At 39.9% G+C, this 5357-nt stretch overlaps 1 pseudogene; it reads right to left on the bottom strand.

Moving 5' to 3' along the window:
- Positions 1 to 1819: 1819 nt before the first annotated feature.
- Positions 1820 to 2209, bottom strand: LOC122428968 (annotated as a pseudogene).
- Between the last annotated feature and the right edge of the window lie 3148 nt (positions 2210 to 5357).

Below are 5357 nucleotides of genomic sequence, written 5' to 3'. Positions count from 1 at the left end.
TTCTCTGAAAGAAATTTCAGATTAAAAAATTGGCATTCTGATCTCTGCAAGTATGCTTCATTTTTATAGTGATTAAAAAGGTCCATTTAGTTGATTTGTCAGCCTTGTAAGAACTTTCTGTTAGACACTCATCCAAGTGCTTTGGCAAAGGGCCATATTATATGGATAAAAGGGGAGGAGAGTTTAAATCTTTTTGAATAATTTTTTAGTCTCTGATGCAAATCACACAAAGTCCACATGTAAATTAACTCCAGCATTACCTCAAGGTTAAACAAACTTGTTTTACCATCACTTTTGATCTCTGTACAAAATGGATTTACATTTCTGTGAATCCATGTAGCTACAACCATAAGTCACTGTCCTCAGAATACTTTAAGGGTTTTCTTCAAATATTATTGCTTAACAAAAACATGCTAGAAAATGAATCATCATGCCCTCAGTAAACATCTCTGTTTAGTGTTAAAAACTCACCTTTCTAATTTCATAGTCAAGGCCTAAGAGTCCCTGGATAAATTGGACCCCACTCCAGATGGTGAGTTAAGCAATCCATTCTACTTGGCCAGCATTTAGCTCAGAGACAAGCAAACTTAATTATCCTCTCCTTATTTGTAGAGTTATTTCACCTTAGCACCTTCTAGCTCCAGAACACATCATAATGTAACAGAACTCTCTGGAAAACTCATTTCTCTTATGGCCATTAGCATCTGTTTTTTTGACCTCCTTCTTGCTTGCCCTCAGCATCTGTTTGCAGTCCTTCTGGCCCCTTTCATGGTAGCCAATTATTTTACAAAGGGCCCCTTTCCTTCCCCTTTGTTGTTGAAAACATCAATTTCTCTCTATTTTTATTATTATTATTATTTTAAGTATATTTCTAAATATGAAAAAACAACTAGAAGGTCATTTTCCCCAGAGATGCTATTGAGAAGAATAATCAGCATCATGCAAGCTGTTTCTTTCCCTTTCCCCCTGGTAACCTCTACACTTGCCATCACAGATTGTTCACTCAGCAGAGGGAAATATGAGGAAGGGCTTCTAGTAGCAAGCTGGTTGCAACCCTTGTAATCCCAGTGGGACGTGAAGGGAAGCAGAGATCTTCAATCACCTCTTGGATCTCTGTGGGTCTGTAGTTCTCCTGATTTCTTTGGCCCTTGTTTTCCAGTGCTGCCTTGGGGTTCTTCCAGACATCTAACACAAAGATTCCTAAGATCTTCCTCTGATGATTGCTTCTTCTTTGATGTCCTGGGTTTCCCAGGACCTGCCGCTGATAAAGTGTCCTTGTCCTGTTCCTCTTCTATGCAATGCTGCTTTCTCGTACCTATAGCTCTTGGTCACTGCATTAGACTAGTTGTCCAAAATGAAATACAAAGCATTTCTGATTGTTTATAAAATAGTTTCTTATAGGTTACACAGAGGCATTCCATTATCCTATCATGAAACTTGATTCTCTATTATGTGTCATTATCCATATAAGAAGTAGCACAAAACAGTGGGTAGATATCATAGGTCTCGATGACAAACTGTCTAAATTCAGGACCTAACTCCAGTTATCACCAGCTGTGTGACCTTAGAAAAGCTACTTAATCGCTCTGTGCTTTGGTTTCCCAATCATAAAATAGATAAAATAGTAACACTCAGTCAAATGTTATTGGAAGGACTTAGTGTCTACAACCTTGTCTAAAATCCACAAGACTGGAAGTACCCTGGAATTAAGACATTTTTCTTTTTTTTTGGGGGGGGGGGGTTATGGTTTTTTTTTTTTTTTTTCTTTAAACAGTCTGGTCCCTGATGGGGGCCTCTCCACTGCCCCTCTCCAATTTGGCTACAGTTCTGAACCTCGCTGGATTTTGAGCAGTTCCACCTCAAACACCAAGGTTGCACCATACCCCAGCTCTTATGGAATCACCAGCTTCCACTTTTCCCCCTCACACATCTCTAGCAGCCCCTGGTCGCAGCCCTTGATGACCTGGCCTGTGTCCGAGGAGAAGATAAAGGGCTGGTTCTGGGGCAGGCTGTTGTCAAACTCTGTTCCATCTTCTGGCTTCCCCATGTACTACATGTGCAGGATGTCCCCTTTTCGCAATTTGATGGGACAGTGGTCTACCCATTTCTTGACTCTGATCTGCAGCTTCTGTTTGTCCTTGGCCCCTGTGGCCATGACCAGGGTGCCCAGGCAGATGGACAGTACTGTCAAGACCCAGCTCAGCCTCATCGCTCTCCTCGCCATGACCCTATTTTTATTTTTTAAAGAAAGGTTAAATAGTCTATGTATCACACAATACCCCATGACAGAGTTTGAGCAGTAGCGTCAAACATATTAATTATTCTACAGGAAAGTACACAGATACTCACACTAAACTGAATTAAAAAAGACTAGAAATAGTCACATAGCTGTTCAGGTGAAGTTTTGCCATTAAATGACTTTAAGTAAGGTCAGGCATTGCTGTCAAATGAGTTGTGAAAAATGTGTTTCAGCTGGAATTGCCTGAATATGGTGTTTAGCCAGGTGTTTAAAACATAACAGGAACTTCCCTAGTGGTTCAGACAGTGAAGAGTCTGCCTGCAATGCAGGAGACCGGAGTTCAATCCCTGGGTCGGGAAGATCCCCTGGAGAAGAAAATGGCAACCCACTCCACTATTCTTGCTTGAAGACTCCCCATGGACAGAGTAGCCTGGCGGGCTACAGTCCATGGGGTCACAAAGAGTCAGATATGACTGAGTGACTAACACTTTCACTTCGTACATAGTAAGTTCCTCAGACATTATCTACTTTTCATAATTACTAATATTACTACTCAGTCAAAACATTTATTGAGTGTCTACAACACGCTATTTCTTCTGACATGTTATTGTCATGTGTTATAATGAGCTATTTGATTGAGGTCAGATCCCCTTCCTTCTCATCAGACTCTGTTTAATTAATTAATACTTTTTTTTTTTTTTTTAAAGATTGAGTGAACCCTTTGGAACTTGAGGAGAGAGACACCAGAAGATTTTTTTCTAATAACATTTAATAAATTTTCTCCTCCGGATATCTTTAATAATCAGATATCGACCTCATTGGTTTATTTTTTTTAATTTTTGTTGTATAATTGACAAAGTTGTGATACATATACAAAGTATACAATGTGATGATTTGATATATGTGTACAGAGGTATGAAATTAGCATAGTCCCATCAAATTAGCATATTCATCACCTCACATATTTAGTTTTTTTATGAAAACATTTAAGTTCTACTTTCTTAGCAAATTTTAATTATACAATACAGTGTCACCAACTATAGTCACCAGGTTGTACATTAGATTCTAATCCTGAGGTGGTAATGGCTCCAGGCAGAACTGGAAATGGCTGCTAATCTCATTCTGAGAGAAAGTAAAAGTGAAAGTGTTAGTTGCTCAGTCCTGTCCAACTCTTTGCGACTCCATGGACCATAGCCTGCCAGGCTCCTCTGTCCATGGGCTTCTCCAGGCAAGAATACTGGTGTGGGTTGCTATTTCCTTCTCCAGGGGATCTTCCCTACCCAGGGATCGAATTTGGACCTCCTGCATTGCAGGCAGATTCTTTACCATCTGAGCCACTAGGGAAGCCCAATCCCATCCTAGCCCTCTTCAAGACAGAGTGGTTCATTCTTCCTCAAGTGCCTCCAGTACATCTGGTCTCTGCTCCTGAGATGGTCCGTCTCACTCTTAGATTTGAGATGCCAGGCTGTGTCAACAGCCAGTTGTCATGCTTAGTCTGCTATTTGACCTCTGAGAGGTGGGCATCTTCTGTCTTCTACTGGGTATTTCATGGTAGCAAGTATGGGAAAAATTTCATGACAAGTTACACAATACACAAACGATAGAAAACCACATGCTCCTGTTTTTCTCCTTACTTATATAAATGACACTTTGGGATTAGGGCAAAGGAACACACGGCATCATTCACTGCTAACAACAGTTTATTGAGTCAGTCTGTTCACAGATGAAAGAAGCCTTGTTCCAAGCTCACTGGCCAAGGCCTTAACCTGCAGGACAGTCCTCATAGATTTTAAACCTAAGCATATTCAGTGACCTGCATAAGTGATAAAAGAGGTCATCAGAATTTTTTTCAGCTAAATTTCGATAAGTAGTCTGGCCTCTAGTTCTCATTTGTAAAAAAGGTTACTGTTTTATGATTATAGACCAAACTAAAGGAATATTCTATAAATTTTTGTGTAAGTAGGTTGGCCCCTGGTTTTCATTTTTTACTGTTAAATAACCACAGATTGAATACAAGAAATTACATATGTACACTTATATATATACACAGATGGTATTATAGGATATATAGATAACAAAAATATTTCCATATATTTTATATATAGATATTTAATATCTATATAGATTATATATTTCATCTTATCTATATATATGATATATGTTTTATGTTATATCTATGTATTTTTATATGGATAGAAATACAGATATCTTCTATTAAAAGTCTGTCTAGACTTTTTCCCCCAAAACCTTTTTTTTCAGTATACATCTCCTCTATCCACTCAGTGAAATGTGAAATTCACTCAGGAGGCCACTTTATTCCTAGCCTAAAATTCCTGATGTTCTGAACGCTTGATATGGTGCCCTTTAGGATTACTGCCAGTTGAACCTAAATTCTGTGGCCATTACCCCGCAAAGTACATCAGGCTGTGAGACAAGCTCTTAAAGGAAAGTAGTTTTTCAAGCTACATTATGGTGCTTTTAAAGGGAATAAAATCCTTAATGAGAAAATGAGTCTCTTGAGACTTCTGGCTCCAAGGTCAGCTCCGCACACTTGCCCTCTCGCTTAGCAGAGAATCTGTTCAGGGACATTCAGGGAGCCCATTCTCTAAAAGGTCCAGGATGAAATAGGATGACAGCCTGTTCTCTGGAGCCTCTGTTGAGCAACTTTATAATTCTCTGACAGATTCCCTGAGAAGCTGTTCCCACACAACAATACCTAGTCACCAGCCTCTCCTGCTGTTACCGCCCAACCAGGGAAGGACGAACTGGGTTGCTAAGAAACCTGATGCAATAGCACCTGATGGAGCTAACACTTCTCAGCTAATAACAGTTTAGTGTGAATAAACTTCTCAGAATCTTCCCGGGTGCATTAATACACTGCCAGATTCTGCAGGGCTTGGGCCCTGTATTTATTTACCTTTATTTCTACTCACATCTAGGGCAGTGCTAAGTAAACGTTTTTGGAGTGTCAGCTGAGGTCAGCCCGCTCTACAATATTGTCCTCGGCTGGTTCTTCCTTGTTGGGGGTGAAGAGGAAGAAGGGCTTTTTCTAGCCACTGCTACTTGTGGCTTGAATCTATGCTGGAAGTAGTACAAAGAGGGGATTGCTTTCAGAGAC

This window comes from Cervus canadensis, chromosome 27 (assembly GCF_019320065.1).
Source record: "Cervus canadensis isolate Bull #8, Minnesota chromosome 27, ASM1932006v1, whole genome shotgun sequence".
Classification (NCBI taxonomy): domain Eukaryota; kingdom Metazoa; phylum Chordata; class Mammalia; order Artiodactyla; family Cervidae; genus Cervus; species Cervus canadensis.
Note: the sequence above shows the minus strand (reverse complement) of the source record. Positions and strands in the feature narration are given on the sequence as shown.